The sequence below is a fragment of the Saccostrea echinata genome, unplaced genomic scaffold (assembly GCF_033153115.1).
Source record: "Saccostrea echinata isolate AGI-Se365-2 ecotype Australia unplaced genomic scaffold, CSIRO_AGI_Sech_v1 ptg000062l, whole genome shotgun sequence".
In the NCBI taxonomy this organism is placed as follows: Eukaryota; Metazoa; Mollusca; class Bivalvia; order Ostreida; family Ostreidae; genus Saccostrea; species Saccostrea echinata.
Window position 1 is genome coordinate 8377819 of NW_026889811.1, and position 26075 is coordinate 8403893.

The window sequence follows — 26075 nt, forward strand, 5'->3', positions numbered from 1 at the left end:
AGCTCAACTTAATGACAAAGAAATTTCACTGTTGCTTGTGACAAAAGAATCCAATGAGTTCAGACCAGCCTGGAATCAGGTCTCACATGGTTCTGGAGGAATGAAAACCGTTTGGAGGATGCGGAACAGACTTGTAGTCTCTCAGGGAATATTGTGTCGCCAGTTTTTAAAAGACGATGTGAATTTGTTAATCTTCAGCTAATTTTTCCGTCATCTCTACGATACCAAGTATTTCCATGATGTCCCAACAGGTGGTCATTTGGGTGCAGAGAAAACCCTGGATAAGATTAGAAAGTCATAATACTGGCCTAAAATGAAAAGAGATGTAGAAAAGTATTGCTCTCAGTGTGACCTCTGCTCTGCCAGGAAACCCTCCAAAGCTTCACTTAGGGCCCCTTTACAGCAGTATTTAGTAGGTGAGCCCATGGAGCATGTAGCCGTTGACATTCTTGGTCCACTTCCCCTAACAGAAAAAGGCAATAAGTACATATTAGTCGTATGTGACTGTTTTTTTATTACTAAGTGGACAGAGGCATTTCCTATCCCTGATCAAGAGTCTTGTATAATTGCAAGTGTCATAGTTAATGAATTTAGTTGTAGATTTGGAACCCCACTTCAACTCCATTCCGATCAGGGGAGATCGTTTGAATCAAATCTTTTCAAGGACGTTAGCAATGTTTAGAATAGAAAAAAACAAGAACTACAAGCCAAAGACCCCAAGCTAATGGGGCAGTTGAAAGATTTAACAGAACCCTAGTCAATATGTTAACAATATATTGTAACAAAGATCAAAGGCATTGGGATGAAGTATTACCACAATTAATGATGGCTTATAGGTCATCTGTCCACTCTAGTACAGGCATTTCACCGAACATGATGTTGGGACGAAACATAATGATGCCATTTGAAGTTGTTATTCTAAGGCCAAAACAACTGAGCGATGACGAAATATCATATCCAGAAGACTTTGTCCAAACTTTGCAGGAAAGATTAACAAAAGCACACGATGTTGCCAGGAAAAACCTAAAACAGAATGCAGACTATCAAAAGAAGTACTATGATACCAAATCCCATTGTAGATTCTTTGAGGAAGGCCAACCAGTGTGGCTTTATAATGCATCTAAAAAGTTAGGGGTGTGCAGTAAACTTGCATGCAAATGGAAGGGACCATATGTTATAAATAAGAAGATATATGACGTCACCTTCCTGGTTCAGCGATCTGAGAAACAGCGAGGCAAGGTGTACCCTGTTGACCGATTACTTCCCTACCGTGGCAGAAACCCTCCAAGATGGTACCAAAAACAGAAAAGGGAAAAGCACATAGAGTTCTTATTAATTTAGAGACTGTATGACAGGACATTTTTTTTTTGTACTATTTTTTTTATATAATCCTTGAGGCCAGCGAGGGAAGGTGACGGATGCGTGCAGCCTATGGCCCTCACTGGGTTGACACCTAGATGCAAAGGGCCCTGCATCTCAAGGTGTGACCATCGCCTGTGTGTAGATGATAATTTAGGAGTTGTATGTTGTTGCTGGCAGAGGTGCTGCTGTATTATTATTATTGATTTTTTTTGTCATTGGTGTTGGTCTCTCTTGGTGCCATATAAGTTTGTTATACTACATCTATCATTGTCGGAGGTATTAGCAAGTCCTATAGCCCATTTATTCTCCCACCTGGATGAATTTATATATATTAGCCCCTTGCCAAAGCTGTAGCATGTATGCCCTCCATACCAATAGAAAATTCACATTGCCATTTCCATCTGTGATTTCCTAGATTTAGCCCCAAGTAGTCCTATAGCTGCCAAGGTGCTACTTTGATATTGTATTATAATTCCATAATAACCTAGAGGTTAAAACTCCTTTATTAGAAAAAATTATATTTCCTTCGACAGAATGTTCCAGTGCAACCTTGAGGTTAATGAGGAACAGTGCAAGTTTGAGAGCCGACGAAAGCTCAAGGAGCATTTAATGCCAGCGCCACACTGTGGCATGAAAGTAGTGTGCCCTTTTTGTATTTCGAAGGAGAACACTTTCAGTCGGCCTGCCGATCTGAAGAGCCATGTCCTAAAGCGCCACAAAGAGTTCCTACCATCTGTTAATGTCCCTGTGGATGATCTTTTCTCTGAGAATAACTGCTTTTGGATTGCCTGCCAACCCATCTTGTATAGATCGCTGGTCGAGCCAACAGAAAGAAATGCCAGAGCTTCTGGGAAGTTGAGAGCCCTTCTCGATTGGACAAGGAAGGTGTCCTTCACTCCTAGGCGTTCCAGGCAAGAGTGGTTGGAAGGTTGGGAATCCCATGCCATGAACTTCTCATCTGTGGTGTCTTGTCAAGAATATAACCCTGGCTCTCCTGGCTTGTTCAGTATCACCTCAATTTCCTTGGTACCTAAGGCCTTGACAGCAGTGCTGGAGGATGAAGTGAATTTTTATAGCATTAGTCTGGAGGATGGGGTCCTCCTAGATCCCAGGGGGATTGCCAGCCTTTCCAGGAAAATGGCAGTGCTGAAATCTGAACCTGTTACTCCACCTTTGGCAAACTTCAAACCATTAGACCTACCAAAAGAACGAACAAATCATTTCGCAACATCATTGGGTATAGAACAGAAGTACATTAAGTCAGTATTAAAATTACAAAAACTTCAACCAGAAATAGAATTATTTGCTGAGTCTGATATTGAATCTCTGCCATACCCAGCCCGCACTGTTGTCACCAAGACTCCCAGCCCTACTAAAATCAAGGAACCAGAAAAGAAGAAAATCAGATTAGAAGAATACCAGACTATCAGGTCACAGTCCATCTACTGTTCCCTCCCAGTCTCTTGTCTTGCTCCTACATCATCTGCCTCTGTCTCCTTGGAGATGTCAGCCTCTGTCCCCATGGAGACTCAAGTCATCATTCCTCCTGAGCCTGCTGCTGTTCCTGTACCTGCTCTCTCTCCATCCCCTGAGGACCCTTTCCTTGGGCAACTGGCAGTACGGGCCAAGAAGCTACTTTCCACTGGCTGTATTCCACTACTTCCACCAGCCAGACGTCAATGGGAGCTTGATGGGGTTGTAACAATCCCCTGTGGAAATGCCTCTTTTTCTTGGCCACCAAAGAATTTTAACCAGCTAACACCTGACCAGAAGCTTCTTGAACTTGAATTTGCTGCCATGTCCCTGAGGAGGAGCATTCCAGGGAGTGATGGAGGAGTTGATAGGAGTTTCCTAACCGATGAGTTTAACTTCCTTGCGCTGCCAGGAACAGCTGTTCTCTCTCCAAAGAAGACTTCTTATCCCGCATCAAAGAGCCGTGTCTACCTTTACCAAGCTGTGCGTTCTATTGCCATGGGTAAGAGTCACACCCAGCATGATGAAGCCATGGTTTCTTTTCTGGAAGCTAGCAGTGCTCAACGGGACAGGCTGTGGGATAAGGTTATTTTCATGATTGATGAAGCCAGGATTCCTCTCCGTCTGACAGAGTGAAAGTGAAATGACATTATTATGAACTGATGATGTATACAAATATTGCTGTATTGTTATTAACCTATGTAATGAATTCAAAATCTTTAAATTAATTCAGGAGAATTAAGTAACTAGGGAGGGGGAAATGTAAGGACCTGTCAGATGTTTAAAATTTTAAAATTTCACTATGGTTTACTGTGTAATAATAGTAGGGCGGGTGGACTTTACTTGTAATATTATTTCAAGTGTCAAAACGTTGTGCCAAAATTGGTCAGGAATGTTAAAGTTTGCATTTATTTTAACATACCATGAGTTAGTTACACTTCATCTTAAGTCTGCAAGTATTTCTTGAGTTAACTGCCATTATCTTAGCAATTCTACATGTGTAGATTATCTGCAACACTTTAAATCATCTGCTGCCATGCAACTTGTTTACATCCTTTCTGCCATCTTTATCGGTGCATGTCAAGTAGATTAGTTTCATATTTAACCGCATTTTATTCATGTTACATCACAGGCATAATTACTTGCTATTAATCATGTTAATTATAATTGTGATTTCTAATATTCATTTTAGTAATTGTTATTCCCTATTACATGTGTCTAAAACTTGTACTATATTTTTATCCATTCGCGATATCGTCTGCTTACTCAGCTAGTTTACTTCTGTGAAATTTACAAGTTTCAGAGATAAATTGTTTACTTACTTATTATAGACACATCTTTTGTAATCCATATTTATTGATTATTTTGTCTTTTCACTTCTTAATTCCTGGGTTAGTTTAACTTTGTTTGACAGTACGACACGATTTTTATTTTGTATGATGTCGTACATTGTCGTGATTGATGGAACGTCGCCGTACAGCATTTGTATTGGTTGAATCCTGTCATGTGACCCTTTTCCGAAGGTTATATATAGGGGGCGATCGCATTATGTCAACAGATACAGGCCCGTAGGAAGCAATTTCACTTTGAGGGGGCCGGGCACAACCATACATTTTCAGTTGGGGGGCACTATCGACTACCAAAATTCCTTGACAAGCAAAAAAAAAAAAAAAAAAAAAAAGGAGGTCATTAGACGTTTTTATTGAGGGGGCGCAAGCATGTAGTAGATGTGTTTTCTATAGTATTCTATATATCAGCAAAATTATTGGGGGGAACGCCCCCCCCCCCCGGTTCCTACGGCCATGAGATAATTTGCCGAGTTGTCAGGCGCGTAAATTCAAAGTAAAGATCCAAAATCCGCCCATATTTTCACCATAGCCATACTATTGTGTTTCCAGGTGAGAAAATGTTCGACAATTATCTCCCAACACACTGGACACCTATTTAATTATAATTAACTCCGGAGATCATCCTACTATAGCCATTGTACACCCCCTTTTTTATAATAGTAGCCTGTATTATGATTAATAAATATTATTGAGACCAAGATGAATCTTATGTTTTCCTTATTACCAAGGGACCAAAGATTTTAGTAGAGGAGTACTGCCAGTTATTATTTTGTAGCGTCCCCAAACTTAAGCTTGGCCATCCACAGGGAGCTTACAGTATTGTATAATTTTCCATTTGTATTGTATATTTTTTTATTTGTATTGTATAATTTTGTATTCTATAATTTTCCATTTGTATTGTATAATTTTTCAATTCGTAATGTATAATTTTCCATATTTAATGTAGTTTTCATACACCCACTGCTTGAAATTAAATGTAAACAATTTGTTTTTACATGATATGGTTGTTTTATGACATGATGTACATGTAGAAGTCTAGAATACAAGAGTTTATTGGTATATGTAAACAATGTCGAGGATATTCGGACTGTGCATGAATTCGTTTATCTCTTTTGTTTCGTCTTGATTGTCGACACTAATGAGATTATTTAGTTTACTTATGTGTTACTATGTTTAATCTAAGTGAATTAATGTTACCTTTGGTGTTTGACCGAGAAAAAAAATCTCATATAAAGGTTTATATTTTCTGTCTGTTCATGTCCGGTTTAGCTCATTATTCATGTACTCGATAAATTTACGCTTGAATATTGATGACTTGGTGTTGTGCAAACAGCAACATCCCAGAAATGATGGAGCAGCTACCAGGTGGGGGCTGGCTTTTGGGTGACAGTGGTTACCCTCTCCGCCCATGGCTAATGACACCAATTCTCTCTCCTCAGACCCGACAGCAGGAGAAGTATAACGAGAGCCACACCCAAACAAGGAATTGCGCTGAGAGGGCCTTCGGTGTCCTAAAGTCTAGATTCTGGCAAGTAAAAAAAATAAATTTCCACAGACAAACAAACACATTTGTGTCCATGGCCTACCAGATATACACACTATTCCCAGTCATAAAACATCAAAATTACTAAGAGAGTAAACATTGTGTATTATTGAAATATTATCGATATCTAAATTAGATAAGACCACTGGAATTTTGAAAGCTTGTGGCAGAGAAATAGGAAGTACTTGGTGAAGGAAAATTTACATTGGAATTGGTAGATTTCCTAACTGATCAGCTCATTATAGTTGCAGAAATAGATGACAATTGTCTTTTGGGAGTCGATGTTCTATATGCAGAGCAGAATAAGCCTGCAGAAATATTACTGAATAGGGGGATACTTAAACTTCACAAAAAGCAAATTCCTTGTTTCCAGACAACTACAGAGAGCAAATGTCGTAGAGCAACAGCTGCAGAGAATTACGAAATATCACCGTTCAGTCAAAAGATGCATTCGGTGAGAGATCTGAAGACCCCGATGAACAAAACGAGTTATTAATTAAACAATCAGAACTTTTAATCGAAAGATATGAACTTCATATGGCAAATACTCTTGTCAGTACTGAGAACAATATTACTATATCTGTGAGGTTACTTGACCTTACCAATACTGCACAATGCGTTTATCAATATGCTGTTATAGGTGTAGCAGATGAATTTATGCATGGTGTTCAACTTTTTGTAGGTGAAGTAAAGAATCCAGAATCTACCACTTTGATGATCAGAGATGTCACTGAAATTGATACAAAAGCATACAAAGAATTGCCAGAACATGTGAACAATTTAAAAATTTGTATAGCAATGCTGTTGACAACCGTTTTGATGACTTACAATATATCGAAAGAGAAATTTATGATCTACTTTCTGAAAACAGCAATGTTTTTTTCTAAAGACGATCTAGTTTTAGACCGAACATGAGATGGATACTGGTGGTGCCAACCCATAAAATTACAATTAATAAAAAATATGGAGAAACTGGCATTATTCGCAAATCTAATTCTTAATGGGCATCACTTTTGAATTTAGTTATGAAGAAAAATGGAACACCCTGTTCTAACTACCGGAAGGTGAATGATGTAATTAAAAACGACGCTTTTCCATTGCTTAGAATCCAGGATTGTCTAGAGCCGTAACTGGAGCTTTAACTTTCTCGACTTTAGATTTAACGTCTGGGTATCATTAAGTACCTTGTCAAAGAATCAGATATTCCCAAACTGGCATTTTTCACAAAATATGGCCTTTGGTAAATTTTAACCGTGCCAATAGGATTAAAATGAAATATGAAGATAACGAACAGTATTCAATCTCGAAAGTCCAAGGAAACAATACAAATTTGGAGCACAGCAAACACGAACCTCAACATTTAGAGGTGGAATCAGGTGCCATGGAGGAGTGAGCATCCCCTGCCGACCGGTCACACCCGCCGTGTGCTCCTTGTCATGATCGGGGGGGGGGGGGACGGAAAAATCCGTAGACAGTTCAGTGAATAAGTAATGGCCTAATAATTCGTATGAAAAACATCAGTCAGCATTAAAAGGAAGTGCACAAAAGCTTCGAAGAACTCTTTAAATTATTTTAAGTGATCTCCAGTGGCAGACTTGTTTAATTTTTTTTTAAGATGATATTATTGTGTTAGGATCCACTTTTGAGTAACATATAAGTAGAGTCAAAGAAGTTTTAAAATGTATACAAGCTGGGTTAAAATTAAAACAAGAAATTACCTTTTTAGGTTATGTGGTGAACATAAATGGTGTACAAACCAATCCTGAAAATATATCCAAGATAATGGAGTTGCCTGTACCTACAAATGTCATAGAAGTTCGTCAAATTTTGGAAATGGCGTCATATGAAAATTTGTCAAAGATTTTTCGGCCAAAGCCCGCCCATTTATACAATTAACAAAGAAAGACGTTCATTTCATATGGACAGACGACTGCGATGTAGCTTTTACAAAGATTAAACAGTGTCTTACAGGACCAGAAATTATGGCTCTTCCTATGTCAAATGAAGGATTTATTTTCGATACCGATGCCAGCAATTACAGCATTCGGGCTGTTCTCAGCCAAGTACAAAATGGTCAAGAAAGAGTTATTTCATATGCTAGTAGAACTTTGAACAAGGCTGAGACAAATCGTTGCGACCCTGACAAAGAATTGTTGGCTGTAAACTTCATTGAATATTTTAAACAAAACACGTATCTGGTAGGTAGGAAATTCCGTGTCAGATCTGATCATCGAGGTTTAGTTGGTTGATTGATTGTGTGTTGTTTTACGTCCCGTTCGAGAACTTTTCACTCATATTGAGACGTCACCAAATACCGGTGAAGGGCTTCAAATTTAGACGTTTACTCAGCACCCAGGGCCATTGAGCAGTGAGGTTTCTTTATCTTGCCAACGCCTACCGGTACACGGGGCCTCGGTTTTTAAAGTCTCATCCGAATGACCCATCAAGCTTAACCCTTTAACCTCACTGTTGACCGGTAAGCAATTTTTTTCTGTAACACTTTTCTAAAAAAACTTCATAGCTTCGTTCATTAATGGATTTCAATAATCAGGTATCATTGTCATCTTGAGACTCTGTGGCATTTATTTATATGCAAAACGGTTATCAAATTTTTATATTTAATGCCTTTATTAACGATTAACTCGGACTAAACTGCGAAAAAACAAGAAGTCTCTGATGAGACTGTAGCTCTACTGGTCTGTATGTATAACAAAGGAAAAGTAGCACTTGGATTTGAAACTTTGCAACATGCAACAATAAATAGAATTATGTATCTTAATGTAGTCTTCTTCTGTGCCAAGTTATATTGAAATCTAACAAAAACTGTAGGAGGAGTATCGTTTTGAAAGTATTTCACAGAAAATTCTATTTTTAGTAACCATGACATCATTCACTGAAATCAAAAACCGAAATACATAATTAAATATGTATCGTAGTGTATTCTCATTGTGTGCCAAATTAGATTGAAATCAGACCAAAACTGTAGGAGGAGTAACGTTTTAAAGGAATTTCACAGAAATTTCTATTTTTAGTGACCATGGCAACACCGTTCATCGAAATCATAAACCGATGCACTAAATTATGTATCTTAGTGTAGTTTACTCGTATGCCAAGTTATATTAAAATCAGACCAAAACTGTAGGAGGAGTAACGTTTTAAAGGAATTTCACAGAAATTCCTATTTTTAGTAACCATGGCAACACAGTTCATCGAAATCAAAAACCGATGCACTAAATTATGTATCTTAGTGTAGTCTACTTGTGTGCCAAGTTATATTGAAATCAGACAAAAACTGTAGGAGTAGGGTTTTAAAGGAATTTCACAGAAATTTCTATTTTTAGTAACCATGGCAACACCGTTCATCGAAATCAAAAACCGATGCACTAAATTATGTATCTTAGTGTAGTCTACTTGTGTGCGAAGTTATATTGAAATCAGACCAAAACTGTAGGAGGAGTAGCATTTTGAAAAATTGTTTACAGACAGACGGACGGACGACGGACACCTTACTATCGCATAAGCTCTTCTGGTCTCTGACCAGTAGAGCTAAAAACCCCGAAAGTATGAATATCATTAAATGTGCATTTTCTAAAACTTTCCTCGTTGTTGTAAAAGGGTGAATTCAAAAAAAAAAAAAATGACCAAACGCATATTTATCAACCTACAATAAAAATACAGGCAATGAAAATAGATTTCTATGTCTCAGCATATGTCTTTCGATAGTGTCTAAATACCTGCCAAATATCTCGTTGATATCTCAATTAACAAAAAAGTTACGCCCAAAAATGATGCTAAAATTGTCAGGAGTGCAACACCTTTTTGTGACATTTTGAAATATCAATATTTTTTGGAGATCTGTGAAATAAATAATAATGCTTTATGTTGAAAATAAAGACTTTCCAGATAATATTCAAAGTATTGAGCTTTAAATGTGCGCTGTAGTAACTTTTGTTTAATCAAGTTGTGGTCATGGCTGATGTTTAAAAAAATGTTATACCATGTCAGGAGTGCAACAGAAAAAATGTAGTGTTGCGAAAAAAAAAACATCAATTGTAAAATTCTGAAAGAAAATTAAGACAAAAAAGAATTTTCAAAGTGTAAAACAATAACTGATATACATTTTAAAACTTAAAAATGTTATATAAATCACAAGCAGCATTAATTAGAGTCAAGTATATGTGCATACCCAATAATGTCAGGAGTGCAACATTTGATGTTTTGCTCCGAAGCATGAAAAAACTATTATCATTATATGATTTTCTGATTTTTATTTTGGAAAAGAAAGACACAAAGAACATTTTTACCAAATAGATTTATCAATTACAGGATCTGTCTGTGCTTCAGATCTATATTTTTAAGGTCAGGAGTGCAACACATTTTTTTTAAAGATTCAAGTTGTGTGATGAAAACACTTCTATTCATGCTTAGACGTATTCATTAATTAATAATGATCTGTTTGTGTAATTTAACACTAAATTATTGACAGTTTTATTATTAAAATCCTTCCTTTTTCAATTTTATCAATTCAGATGTGTTTTTATCTTTTTTGTGATTTTTTTAATGAATGTTAAAAATAAACACAGTAAAAAATTGTCATAAAATTCAAGTAATTCCTCCTCAACTTCACCGAAACAACAGAACAAGTTCGTATGTAATTTTCACTTCACAATTCTACTTTTAAAGGCCCCAATGCTTTTGGTCAGGAGTGCAACAAGTATGTTAGAATTATAAATCATCCAATAAGAATAAAAATAAAGAAAAAATGATGAGTAGAATTTTTCTGGTGGGTTACTGTGTTTTTCCTCTAAAGGAAAATATGCTATAAAATATATTTTATGTTCTAAATATACATTTATGCTATTTTTTTTTTGGCATAAATAGGGAATAATTCCAGATAAAATGCGAATTTTAAATATTTTCATCTGTTTTAATTATGAAGTATTGGACTATAAACATTACACAGTTTCATTACCACTTGATGTTGCCAACACTTTATGAATTTTTGTGTTCTACGGTTTTAATTTTAGAGTTTACTGCAGTCAGGAGTGCAACAAAACTGCTTTATAATTACCAATGCTTTTCAACTATCTTTCCTAAAAAGTGAGTTAAAAAAAGTTTGATACTATTTGATGTTCAAAACACTATGTCTATCAACAAATTACAGAAATTTTCTAGTCAATTCAGGGAATAGTTTTCATAATTTCGCATATAGTTTTATATACAGTTTATATATATTACACTCTGCAAATAATCATGTCTCAAGGTCTTCAATATATGAAAAACCTGCCGTAAACGATCAAAAATATCAAAACGACAAATTAATTTACAAAGTAAGAATGGGTTATTGTGTGTTACAATTTTTAAAACAATGTTAAATAAAATACATATCAGATGTCAGGAGTGCAACACAATAATGTAACATAGGGTCACTTCAAAATCTAGTATTTTTTGTAAGAGAACTCGTAAATAAAAATTCTTTTTTGGCTTTGATTTAAAGAATTGACTTGAACGGACAAAAAAGTGAAATTTGGGGAATTTTATTTCTTCATATTTTTTTCAAATTGAAACTTTTCAAACCAGAAATGAAAAAAATATGTAAAATAACAATCAAAAAGCCAATTTTTTGTCACACATACAACAGAAGATACTCAATCAAGGTCTAGATTTAATCATTTATACCCCTTTTACCATTTTGAAGCATAAAAAACTATAATTTCTTGTGATTATGTATTTTAGAAAGTCTTTTAAGGTGTAATGATATTTTCTTTTTTCAAAAGAAATTTTACTAATAAAAATTCTGAAACTTTTTAATCCAATTGTCTATTCTATTGCCACTTCAGGATTTTAAACTAGAATGCATGTGCAGTATGATGATATAAGTGAAAAATATGTTAGAAGTAGTTGAATTTTTCCAAAAAATTTCAGTTTGGTGGTCATTTTTTGTTTAATTACCCAAAAAACAAAAGTAATGTTTCGAAACAAAACTTATTTCCTAAATAATCAGGACACTTTGAAGAAACTATTCATATAATTTTTTTTACAGATATTTTATGACATAATTGAAAAAATTCTTGGGTTTAATGCAATAGTCAAACTGTTATGGCGTAAAACATAAACAATTGACTGTAAAAGGGAATCAGCAAAAAGTAAAAGCGTAATAGGAAAATGTAAATTAAGTTTTGAAAAATAGAAGAGAATAGCTTTCATTTGGTATATTTTTGAAAGTTTTGAAAGAAGTAATCGCATACACATCGACATTGAAAAGCCAATTACATTTGAATTTTCGCGCAAAATAGAAGAAATTGACAAACAGTTTAACGCATCAAACCTCCATCAATTCAGGTAAGTAATGCAGTATTTTCACGCGGGAGGAAAAAAATTCAAGAGTTGAAGAAAACATTTTTTCCTGGGGTTACATGTTAAGATAATTATATTAGAGAATATTTCTATGATCTTACAAATCTGTTTTCTTCGGATTTACTTTGCCCCTAGTCCCCACGGGTAAACAAGATTGATTGATTGTTTAACGCCGAGTCGGCAATATTTCAGCCATGTTTCGGCGGATAACTTATTTTAAATAATCGGTTTAGATAAGTAAACTTTGTGAGGGATAGTCCGACAATGCTGTATAAAGCATTGCCTGATACAACATGTGAATGTGAACGGCAGGTGCCCTTTTCATTGAACGTTTTGAAAATTTTTCGAATGGGATGTAAAACATCTTAATCAATCAATTTATCAATTTTGTCGTTATCTTCCTTTTTTTCGATGTTCATCAAGGTAGGTAAAGATGATGCATGACATAGGTGATTATAATCATGTAGAAAGAGAATTTGTCTGATTTTGTCATTAATTTTGTTTATATTGTGATATTATAAAATAGTAACCTGAACACACAAACCTGGCAAGTTAACTAGCTCAACCGTGACTGAATTTTGTTTTGTAATAAAAAAAAAACACTGACCCAATGGACACATGTCCTCTACAATGTACTAATCCAGATTAAAAAATCACTGGCCCCAGACAAGTGGGGCATCAATTATTTTGAGCCCTGTCCACTTGTGGTCATTGAACCCCTGACATTTTTCATTCAATATTGTTTGGACAAAATATACTTCTTTAACACTGAAGGTGAGACATAGTTCCACGACGCTGTCTCACTTAATTCAATATGCTTGTATCACGGCTGATGTAATACTAGGTATACAATATAATTAAATCAATTTGTTATGCATCACAACTTCCTGCTTCTCTTCAAGCTTGTAAAAAATAATCCTGATTGAAGTACTCATTTCTGCATTCCAATTTTTACTACAAGTATTTTCGTCATTTTAGGCATGCAGTTCAAGCATTTCAGAAGCCAGTGGATTTTTTTCTTCTGTCCCTGACCCTAATAATTCTACAGACTTGTATTTCCACCAATCACCATGCAGAGGCTTTGATTTCTAAGGGTCAGAGTCTATCATATGCAAACAGCATGGGTAACTGGACAAGGGTCACTGTTGAAGAGATGTACAGGTAAATACATGTATTTAGTAATGTCGTGAACAAAATTTTATTCCGAGTTTGAATGCTAATAAGTGTAATCGTATGATTATGCCCTAAGATCGAAGATCAGGGGCATATTGTTTTTGCCCTGTCTAGGGCTGGGCATTAATGCTGATATTCCTATATATCGCAGTACGCAGTACACAGACCAAAAATATCTATTGCAATACATTTTTGTAGCACTGATATACGAGCAGTATGCTTGGACTTAGGTTTTCTTTAATAAATTATTATGTAAATATAAGTTAATTAAATATTAAAATACCATTTTTATTTTCATTGAAAATATTGCAATACATGTACGTATTGCAATACAATTTGAAATATCACAGTATATGGCAATACGAAATTTCTTGCCAATACCCAGTCCTAGTCCTGTCTGACCATCTGTAATTTTAAGTCTCTGTCATAAACTTTAACCATTTTGATAAATTTTGAACCACAGAACTTAGAGCATATATTTATTTATTTATTTTATTTTTTATTTTTTGCAAAGGTTTAGTTCTATATAAGCACTTTAATTTTTAAAATCAAAATTCAATTTACCCATTTTTCTGAGGATAAAAATTTTAAATAGCCTCGTGATTCTATATATAGTGTATATTGTAATTTAGTGAGATAATATTCTTCATTTTCAATTGCAGGTTTGTGGGCATTTTGATCTACATGTCAGTATTGAATCTCCAAACTTCAGAGCGATATTGGTAAACTTGTCCGTTGTACAAAAACAATGTAACAGTTGTTTCCTCTGTAATGAGCATCACAAGATTTAAAGATTTGTCTTTTCTGCAAATCATAAAGGTGAGCAAATAAGATTTTTTATGAGGAAATTAACAGATTTATATAAATACCAACATTATTCTTAATCCTTAACTACAATTTTGTTGGTTGTGTGGAGCTAAAGTAATCTCTAGCTATTTCATACATTTGAAGCTGTTGCTAACAGTGAAGGGCAACAAATTTAACTTTGAGAAAAGTTCTAGAAAAGTTGTGATAAGAGAAATGATTTTGAAAAAAAGACGCAGATGAAATTAATTCTTTCTTGCTTAAAATATACCTGTACTGATTTTAAATAAAATATTTTTTTTTATTCAGATGATAAGCTAACAAGAGTACGCAGTCTTTTGGAACATGTAGAATCCGTATCGCAGTCCTTGTTTCAGCCATATGAGTCTGTGTCAGTGGATGAACGGATGGTAGCATCAAAGCATCAGTACTCAGAAATCAGGCAGTTCACCCGTGACAAACTTATACGTTTTGGTCTCAAGTTGTGGGTACTGGACTTTTGCGAGAAGCACTGACTTTTACAGTCGACGGCTTACTTTGACATTTAAACCTGCCAAATGTACGGAGGTACAGAATTGATAATTGACAAGAAAACCTTAATAGTGGTTATAGGTATGGTGTTAGAAGCACTAACATGATTTACCGGTATGCAATCAACGCAAGAGATCATTGGAGGCAGAATTACATAACTTAAAATACCTTATTCGTGAGGGTTAGTATATCCTTTCAATCTCATTTTCTGGAAGAATCTAATAAGGAAGAAAAAACATTCCGGAAGGAAAACTAAGCAGGAGTTGGACAATGTGGGAAGAGAGGGGGTTGAGGGTAGGGTTGCTGTCTTTCCCTTCCTAGACAACAGTAGTATAAGCAGCCTGGATAGCCGGGTATTTTTGGGGCCGAGTGGGGAGATAGGCTGGTATTTTTGGGTCCGGGTCAACTGGATAGCCGGGTCAACTGAGTGCACTCCCCCCCCCCGATCCTGGATAGGCGGGTCAACTGAGTGCACTCCCCCCCCCCGATCCTGGATAGGCCGGTCAACTGAGTGCATTTTTAACCCCTGGGGGATATGGCTGGTTCAACCTAGTACACACCCTGGAAAAATCAAGAAAAAAGTCGTGTGCAAAGGGGTACGTTTGATCTACGTTTGTGCTTACTGTGTAGGCTGTGGAAAATCGCTGAGTCAGTAATACATAGGCAATACACACAAAAACTTGGCAGCGATTCAAATCACAGCTACCTATTCATTGTGACATCATGTGTCATTCATACAGCCAGCCAGCTTTTCTCTCTCTCTCTCTCTATTTTCTGAAAACCAACAAAAACAATAACACAGTGAAATCCATTTATTCAAAGAAAATATACATAATACTAGCTGGTAAGGCATCTCTTGCATTTTCCTCTGCCATATTTTTTTTTACGTCTGTCAAGTTCCAAGTGCCCACTAAGACTGATCCTAAATTTCCAGCTCTAGTTTATATACCCTTTTGGATTTTCGTGTGCAAAAATAAGTTTGACTTACGTTTGGACGTACTGTCTACGTCTCAATACACAGTTTTGGATCAGCGAGCTACCTATGCATTGTGACGTCATACGCTCTATAAATACAGTCTTTCTCCGACTTTCAGCTCATTTTGTTGTCAGATCTATCAAAATGAATTTTGATAGAGCATTGAAAAGATTGTTACATGCACAACAACTTATGTGATGGAAAAAACGGGAGAAAGAATTAGAAAGAATTATTTCTCGACAGAGAACGAGAGAATTAGCTCTGAGGGAAAAAAATGCAAGATTGGTAGAAAGATTGCAGAGAGCCAAAGCCAACCGAGCTCAACACTTACAACATTTACGGAATCTACCTGAAGAAGAAGAACCCTCTCCGTCTTCATCACCACCCCATTCACCACCCCAGAAGCCAAAGGCCATTTCCCAGTATTACCAATTAAGACTCAATAAAGCTAAGCATTCCAGAAAATTTAAAGCTAAAGAAGATGTCTACAAAGTGAATTTAAAAGAATTTCCAGAGGAGGAAAACAGAGGATTTATTTGGCGATTATTTAGAGACATGCTACAAAATGTCAAATATCAAATGCAGTGTAACCCTAACGATTATGTACGCCTGAACATTCACCACCCTTCTCTGGATTCCGACATTTGGTACGAGTTTACTCAATGTAAACATTTTAACGAGGACGTCATTTTAAACAAAGTAGAAGCCGTGCAACATTCCAAGAAAGATTTTAAACTGGGAGACGGCTCTATGGAATTCGACATGTTTCATGTCAAGTATCCAGAAGGCAGTGGTGGACAGAATACCAAACACCTGATGGTCGATAAGGAGAGTTTTAAAAAGAATAAAAAATCCATCGTTCAGATCCACAATTCTAGGGATAAATTTTGTTTAGCTCGGGCTATCGTAGTCACCCGGTTACACAGTCAAAAACCGGAAAATCCAGAGAGATTAGTTGAATGGGAAAAATTATGGAAACGCATGAGGTTAGGAGATGTAAGAGCTAATGACCAGAAAAACGAAGCTATAGCTCTCATGGAACAAGCTTGCTGTGATATCCATCAGCCTTGTGGACCCGAAGAATGGGGAAAATTACAACAGGTGTTAGTCCCTCGCTATCGACTGAAAATATTTCAGTTCAAATCCACCTCCTCTAAACTCAGTTTGGAGCCCATTTACAAAGGCTGCGGAGATGGAACTTTTTTAAATGTTCTGTTAGACGACCATCATTACGATGCCATTTTGGCTATGCCAGCTGTGACGGGCAATCAATATTATTGTGATCATTGCGATGTGGGGTACAGAAACATCACAGAGCATCGTACCAAGTGTCCTTACCGATGTTCTTTTTGTTTAACAGACATTTCCTGCCCTCCAGACGGGAGCCACATTCAATGTAGCCAGTGCCAGGGATTTTTTCAGAGCAGAACTTGTTACCAAAATCATTTACGGCCTCACAGTAAGAATACGGCCACAACTGTATGCAGTTTAATGGGACGATGCGAGCATTGTGAGAAATGGATGCCTAAAAAATTACTCCCTCATCATCATTGCGGAGGACAGAAACAACGTAAGATCTATAAGAAAACTGTAGTCACGGATCATCAGTGCTACGTTCAACTGAAGCCTGAGAAAAAGAAAGGTAGAGACATTACAGTTTTATATTTATTTCGATTTCGAATGTACACAGGAAAACGGCATCCACGTCCCTAATCTGTGTGTGGCACACCGCGTATGTCAACATTGCGGACACTTACTCATAGAAGAACCCTGTCCTCACTGTCGACACATGGGACCCCGTCAACACGTGTTTAAAGGCCCAGATACCTTAAAACACTTCATGGACTGGTTATTACAACCCGACACAGGCTTCATCATTGCCAACAATTTCAAAGGATATGACGGACAGTTCATTTTAAATTACCTAGTGCATTCTGCCTGCATGAAGCCTACAGTCATCATGAACGGTAGTAAAATCTTATCCATGCAAATCTGCGGATTAGAATTCATCGACTCTTTTAATTTTTTACCTTTTGCTCTGTCTAAAATGCCCTCTGCTTTCGGATTCACCGAATTGAAAGGCTATTTCCCTCATTGTTTCAATACTGAACAGAACCAGAATTATTTGGGCCCTTATCCGTCTCCAGATAAATACAATGCGGACGACATGTCTATAAGTGAACGACAGGCTTTTTACCAATGGTACGAACAACAAGCCGGAAAAGTGTTTGATTTCCAGAATGAATTTTTAGACTATTGTATTTCAGACGTCGATATTTTACGACGATGCTGTGCTCAGTTTAGAGCCACTCTCAAGAGCTTGGTAAATGTAGACCCCTTCCAGGAATCCATCACTTTTGCCAGTGCGGCCAATTTAGCTTACCGTCGAGGATTCATGCCCGAAGATACCATTGCCATCATTCCCAACATGGGGTATCAGTCTGCGCGACAATATTCCGCCAAATCCTGTCGTTGGTTAAGCTGGATGACTTACCAGAACGGATCTAACATACTACATGCTAGAAACGGGGGAGAAGTCAAGATCGGAACAACAGGACTCTACTTCTAAACATCGATGTCAACACACAGACCAGGAACGCAGTCTTACAGGTACCTGGGTGACTACAGAATTACATAAAACCCTAGACATGGGATATACCTTAGAGCGGATTTACGAGGTTTGGCATTTTCCAGAAAGTAGTAAAGATTTATTCAGATCTTACATCGATACCTTCTTAAAGATCAAACAGGAAGCTTCTGGATTCCCACCTGATTGTCAGACGGTGGAACAGAAACTAGATTACATTCGTAAAGTAATAGAAAGAGAAGGTATAAGAATGGACCTGTTAAGTATAGAAAAAAAATCCGGTGCGAAGAACTATAGCAAAACTCTTTTTAAATTGCTTGTGGGGAAAATTCGCTCAACGCCTGTTATTACCTAAAACTCGATACTTGACCGAAGAAGAGGAATTACAGCAACTCTTGCAAGATTCGACCATTGACATCAAAGGGATAGAACTCTTAGAAAATAAAGAGCAGCCAGAATCGGACATGATGCTGGTGAATTATCAAGAGAAACAGGAATTCGTAGAAGAGTGCCCCTTCGGAAACGTGGTACTGGCCTGTTTCACTACCGCTCATGCCCGATTACACCTGTACGAGACTTTACAACCTTTAGGAAATCGGGTCCTTTATTTCGATACGGACAGTATCGTGTACCAACATAAGGAGGGACAATTTAATCCTACCCTCGGGAACAGTTTAGAAGAATGGACCGACGAATTAGACGGGGACCACATTACCAAATTCATGTCAGGAGGCCCTAAAAATTATGCTTACCTCACCGCCAAGGGAAATTCCGTGTGTAAAGTCAAAGGATTGACTCTTAATTATCGGGCTTCCAATATCGTATCACCAGAGACTTTAGAAAAAATGCTCAAGAAAGAAATTGATGAAATCAATGTCTCGTATCCCTACAAAATACAGAGGACCCGTCAACATGAAGTCAAGACAGTACATGTACCTTTAGAGAAAAAGTACAGAATTGTCTATGACAAGAGACAGATCTTGAAAGATTATAACACTATACCTTATGGCTATTAAAATTTGTTTATTAATTAGATGATTGTATTTCATGTGTTTGTTAACTATAAATAAAGCATTGAAACTACCTTTGTCTTCATTTGTCATCATGCAACCTGACGAGACACTCCCGTCTTTTCAATTAAAACACGAATTTACCATGGTGGTAGCAGGACCTTCTAAATCGGGGAAAACGGAATTTGTCAAGAAATTAGTGAAAAATTTACATTGGATTACCCCCATTCCACAAAAAATTGTCTGGTGTTATCGAGAATGGCAACCTGCTTACACTTCTTTAACAGATCAGGTCTCCTTCATTCGAAATATTCCAGAAGACGATGAGAAATTAGTGGCCAATTTAACTATTCCTCACTTACTCATTTTTGACATGATGGGAGGAAAAGCCATCGAATCGATCGTGGATTAGTTTACCCGTAAAGCGCATCATCGGAATACCAGTGTGATTTACATCACTCAGAATTTATTTGATCGGGCACCACAGCATCGCACCATTAGTTTGAATGCTCATTATTTAGTGTTGTTTAAAAATCCCAGAGACAAATCTCAAATCAGTGTCTTGAGTCGACAATTAGCCTTACCTCATTTGATGTCAGCCTGTCAAGAAGCCACCAGTGTTCCTCACGGGTATCTCCTGGTTGACTTGAGTCCACAGACCCCAGACGAATACAGATTGAGAAGTCGATTGTTTGAATTGTTAACTGTACACATGGCACAAGAGCATAAATAAAAATGTACCAGCATTAAACTTGTCATTTATCATTATACAGTCATCATGGGTCGACCTCTCTCAGCCAAGAGTAAATTAGTGAAAACGTTACGACGTTTACAGCGGGAGCGAGATCCTGCCAAGCGAGCCCATTTAATCGAATTAGGGCGTAAAGCCTTATTGAATTGGTTTGCTATGGGATCTCGAAATTTGATACATGGGGTCTTACCTATCAATAAACAGACCCAAAAGTTTATTATAATCATCGTCAAGATTTAAGTATCATAGCCGATAAGTCGGCGAGTGATCAAGACAGGAAAAATGCCATTTTAAAACGCGGAGGAGCCGGATTTCTAGGCGGAGTGATCATTCGTCATTTATTTAAATGGAATGCACCTAAGAAACGACGTGTTCGTCGTTTAAAAGGTGTGGTAGTGCGAGTCAATAATAAGAAAAAAAGAGTGTTTCCAGATTGGATGGTCCGAGTAGGAGGAGCAGCTCAAAAGAGCAGAAAGAAGAGAAAACCTCTTAAGAGAAAACCTCAAAAGAGAAAACCAGTTGCTGCTAAAAGAAAACCCCCTGCTGGTAGAAAGAAACAAACTACTCCAAAAACTCCAGCTCAACGAAAAGCTATACCTGAAAGTCTGAAAAACGAAATCAATCAGTATTATAAGGAACAAAGACAAAAAACTATTGGGGAGTTATTAAAAAAAACAAGCTGAAATGAGAATAAATCCTCCTATGGGACCCATAGGCAGTCAAAGAGCTACCGATTTAGAAGTGTTTCCTCAAGTCAATGTGGGAATTCCCTCTCCTAGAATTAAAGTACCCATTCACACTCCTAAAATAGCACGCTTTCAACCTTTGACCGCTTCTACACCTCAACTTCCTAAAGGAATGAGATATAAATGCTGATATTGTTCCAAAATCTACGTCACCCAAAAAAATAGAGACAAATACGAGAAGGACAAACACGACATGTATGCTCCTCCTTGAGAGTATAAAAGGGGGAGAAACCTGGGACATGTCCTCATTTTAACCCCATGATGGCTAAGAAGAAGAAGAAAAGAAGGACTTGCTGTTCTACACGATTAAAACCTCATTGGCCTCTTTTAAGAGTGTTATCTGACCCTCACTATTCCTCTCCATTAAAGACGGGTATTTTAAAACATTGTTCTGGAGATTGTATTCTCTAAATCTGCGAGATCGTGTACAACCTTTTAAAAGGAGTGTTACCTCTTAGTTCGGCTCATAAACGAAAACTAGGTCCTAAGAAACACATCTTCAGGAGACTGGTCAAACCTCAATCTGTCCAGAGATGACGAGCTTTGTTAGTCCAGCAAAAAAGGAGGCTTCTTCCCTCTTTTAGCAGCAGCCGCTCCTTTACTTTTTGGAGCAGCTTCTTCCCTCCTAGGAAAATGAGTCGTAAAATGGTGTTAGTTCCCGAAGTCCTGTTGAATGATCTCAAGGCAAAATTACCCAAACCTCCGGAATTTCAATCAACCATCAGTTTAGGTCAGGAATTGGACGAGATTACAAAACGTGAAGATTAACCCCAGAAGAAAAAGTCGCTTTATATGGCCAGGAACTTCATCGATATAGGAATTATTTACAACAAGCTAGACAGGAGCCTATTTCTAAACTGAAAATTCCGGCAGCAGCAGCTCCAGCAGCAGTAGCTCCAGCAGCAGCAGCATTACCAGCAGGCCCAGCTGAGATTGAAGATGAAATCCTTGAAACAGTCAATAAAAACATGAAAAGAAAAGCTGGATTATTATTAAATCATTTAAAGAAAACCAAGGTGTTGAGCTGGAATAAAGAAGGTGAAATTAGTTATCGAGGTCAAAAAGTTCCCGATTCTAACATTGTGGATTTAATGGCTGATAGTATGAGATCTCATTCTCTTAAAAACCATCCCCTTCCTAAAGGATTAGATGAATTTGCTCAAGCTTTAAAAGAGACGCGTACTCCTCTGGAATACGTGAGCAATGGAAACCTTATAAAAGCCATGCAGAGACCTGGAAAAATCAGTACTCCTAAAAGTCACGAAATAGACGATAGTGGATTTTCTTCATTTTTTGACACTCCAGTGAGTAGACCTATAGAAGATCCAGGAACCGTCATTAAAAAATCCATTTCAACCCCTGTAGGGACAAGGGTAGGATCCAGATATAGTCCTTTAGCTCGAAAGAAATTAAAAGCCCGACTGGAAAAAGACTTTAGAGCCTTTTGAGCTAAAAAGGAATCAAAAACCCAACTGGAAAAAGACGAAGAAGAAAAGAATTTAGCAAAAATTGAAGAAAATTGGCTTTCATTGCCTAAAATATGAAAAAGAAACAAGCGGAAGACATTTTAAAAGAGATTTATTATGATCCTAAAAGAGGCTACGGAGGAATACAAGCTTTGTGTCGTCAGGTCAACCCTTTAGGAATTTCCCTGAAAAAGATTCGAGAATGGTTAAAAGAGCAAGATACTTATACCTTACATAAACCCATTCAAAGAAAATTCCGGAGACAACAGACTAGAGTGACAGATATAGACGAACAATGGCAATTAGATTTAGCAGATGTGTCCAGTTTAAAGAAACACAATGATGGATATGCGTTTTTATTATGTGCCATTGACGTCTTATCTAAATATGCCTGGGTAGTGCCTTTAAAACAGAAAACAGGAAAAGAAACCTGTTTACTCTTACGATTTCGCCGTATTTTGTACGGATTTTGTGTCCATAATACGTCTCACGTTTTGCTATAATGAAAATACGGAAATCGGAAAATCCTTTCCTTTGGATTTTGGCAGCTAGTTTTCATTATGATGTCTCAGTTTGACGCTTTTTAATCGCTAAAAAAGAGAAAATTTTCTAACACTTAAGTGATTTCGGGTTGCCAAAACGCAGTGGTTTAAAAATGACAGAAACCCCTCGAAAGAAAGCAAGGTATTATTTTTTTCTTTGTTATCAGACTATATTCATTTTTGGTTATCAGAAATGTAGTTTTCTCTAGTAATATATGTACAATGGATGAAAATTGAAATCTTACGGGGAAATGCCAAATCTCACTGACAAATCTAATAAAGTAATACTGAGAGACAACAATATGGGTAAACAGGTCTGGAAATGATTCGAGGATTACAAGAGATTTTTCAACAAGACGGTCGACGTCCCGTCCGCATTCAATCGGATCAAGGAAAAGAATTTACCGATCGAGAATTCTTACAAACTTTTAAATCCATTCATTTTTTTACCACTCGTAATACGGACACTAAAGCCAGTATCGTGGAACGATTTCAGCGTACACTCAAAGCACGCATGTGGCGTTATTTTACTCGTCATAAATCCAGACGGTATTTAGAGGTTTTACCGGATTTAGTGTATGCTTACAATCATACCTATCATCGGAGTATCAAAAGAGCACCAGCTCAAGTGGATGCTTCTAATGTGTTAAAAGTCTGGAAAACTTTATATGGGAAATCAAATCGGAAACGGTTTCCTAAACCTCAGTTTAAAGAAGGAGATCAGGTACGCATCAGTAAAGCCAAACGCACATTTGAAAAAGGATATTTACCTAACTGGACCACAGAACTGTTTACCATTTCTAAAAGAGTTCCTGGAAGGTATCCTTGCGTGTATAGAGTGCAAGATTATAACGGAGAGGAATTAGAATGGACTTTTTACGAGAAAGAATTACAAAAGATCATTAAAAAAGACGACGTGTACGAAGTGGAGGAAATCTTGGAGTATAAAAAGCGACGCGTAGGGAAAAAAATCATTCAAGAAGTCGAAGTTCGGTGGCAGGGATATCCCCCTAGTTTCGATTCATAGATTCCCCAAACGGATCAGATCAAATAACTCCTCATTGGAAATTTTGTGGAGAGAATGTTCCTCGAGAAGAAATCGTTTATTTCGCACATTTATCTGTATATCTCTCATCATCACCAGTGTGGTCATGTTAGCTTTACACGATCCTAATCGAGAATATTGGATGGTATGTGTCAGTTCTTCAGTGGGTTATATCATGCCTAGTCCTACGATGATGCATCATACACCTACCCCTAAGAAGACCACGAATGCACAGGGTTAATGTCTAAAAATAGATACACAACAGCGTATATAAAATGGGGAAACAACAAAGATTTTTTTTTTCATTTCTAATCTGACTGAGGACAGAGCACCATGGAATTTTTAAGCTCAGAGTATCGTTGGAAAATGCAAGAGCATTCAGGTTCCACTAAAAAAGAGAATGGATGAAAAACAAAGATGAATGTATCCAAGATTTCATGGATAAGAATCCGGGAGAAACAGGAGTCAATGATGTGTACCTGTATAAGAGAATCAAATTACCGGACCATGAATGTGGACAACGCATAATATTATTATTAGGGTCATGGCAACCCCAGTATCAGGAATTTAAATGGAAAGTAAAATATGTTTTGGCTCACAAAACAGAGGGACCAGCAAGGACCTAGATTCAAGGGAAATGGATGGAAGAAGTCCGAGATTGTATCAAAGATTATGTAAACTAAGTGCTCAAAGAAGGATACGACATCATGGACTGTGCTTGTGAAACAGAATATTTGTACATGAGGAGAACTTTTCCTATTCAAAAAGAACTATGCCAAAGTATTCCATGTTTGTTATTTTATTGTTGTTATTGTTGTGAATTAAAAAAAAAAGTAGAAAAAAATGTCTTATTTTTCTCTCTTCAGCTGTGTAAAACATTTTGTTACAATGACGTCACAATGGGTAGCTTGACTGACTTGAAACTCTGCCAAGATTGTGTATTACCTGTGTATTGACTGACTCAGCATAACGTAAACAAAATGTACACATTACTGTCTCAGTAAAAAAAAAAGTAGGTCAAACCTATTTTTGCACACCACCCAAAAAAAAAAAAAAAAATAAAAGGTATATAAAGAGGTATGACCAAAAAATTATTCATTCTGAAAAAGTCAAGTTCAAAATTCAGACGCAAAATATGCAGTATCGTTGGTATTGTGAGAGTTTAGGATGTATTGACAAGAAGGGACCTTGGATGAAAACCCAAGACGAAGCTATCCAGGATTTCGAGAAAACCCATCCAGAACAATCTAATCAAGAAGTGTGGACTATTAAGAATTTCCTTAAGGAACTGTGGGGGTTTAAGAAAACCCATCCAGAACAATCTAAACAAAAAGTGTGGTTGGAAAAAAGAGTGAAATTCAATCCTGAAGACTGTAATAAGAGAAGGAAGCAATACTGTCTTGAGGCGATGAATGGGTTATCTTCAATACAAATGGTCGATCTCGGGTGATCATGGTATTCTGGATGAAGGTGAATGGTGCTGGAATTTAGAAGACTGTCCTAAAGATTTTATTTGGACCAAGAAAAAAGAAGACTTAAAAGGACTTCTTCCAGACACTTATATAGAGTACGTGCATTGTCGCATCCCTTTTTTTCTCAGATCAAAAAACATTACTTGGAAAATAGAAGATGATGATGAAGATAATATTTTTTCTTAAAAAAAAAGGACTTGACCTTCGAGACACTTATACATGTACATTATTGCATTCCCTTTTAAGACTGTCTTCAATATTTCTTCTTTTGTCAACCTTGTGTTTAACAGAATGATTTCCATGACAGAAGATGTGTAAATATACCCAAATAAAAAAATAAAAACAAAAATTGTTGTTATAAATAGAAGGGTCATAAGTTATTTTGTCTCAGTATCTCACTGAACATGACCGAGAGCAGTAGTTTTTACATGACTTTACCCAGTGATGGGTCCATGCAATCTTTTCCGAGTAATACGACTGCTCAATTTAAAACCTTATTACCACAAACAATAGATTTAACAGATGGACAATGGGAAGTGGCTTTAACAGAATTGATGTATCCCATTTCATTGAAAAACATCACAGAAGAGGAGGCTTATTATGACATCCTGCTCCCTCAGTTTTATGCTCCAGGAGTCCAAGAACCTAATGTTTTAAATGGGACAGATTTAAGATGAAAACCATAGATGCGATGCCATTAAGCCAATGTCCTGTACTGTTAGATTGGGCCCATACTGAATTTGCTAATCTCATAAGGAAAGACCAGAAGATGGAAATTAGGCGAATTCACTTTAGACCGGGGCCTTACATTCATCCCATGGCTTTAACAGATGAAATCAGTCTTGGACTGGAAAGAAGTTTGAAAAAATTGTGGAAGTTTTTGGGTGA

At 36.9% G+C, this 26075-nt stretch overlaps 1 pseudogene; it reads left to right on the forward strand.

Moving 5' to 3' along the window:
* Positions 1-5494: 5494 nt before the first annotated feature.
* The window catches only part of LOC133175353 (piggyBac transposable element-derived protein 4-like), a 33802-nt pseudogene continuing 13221 nt past the window's right edge, over positions 5495-26075 (forward strand).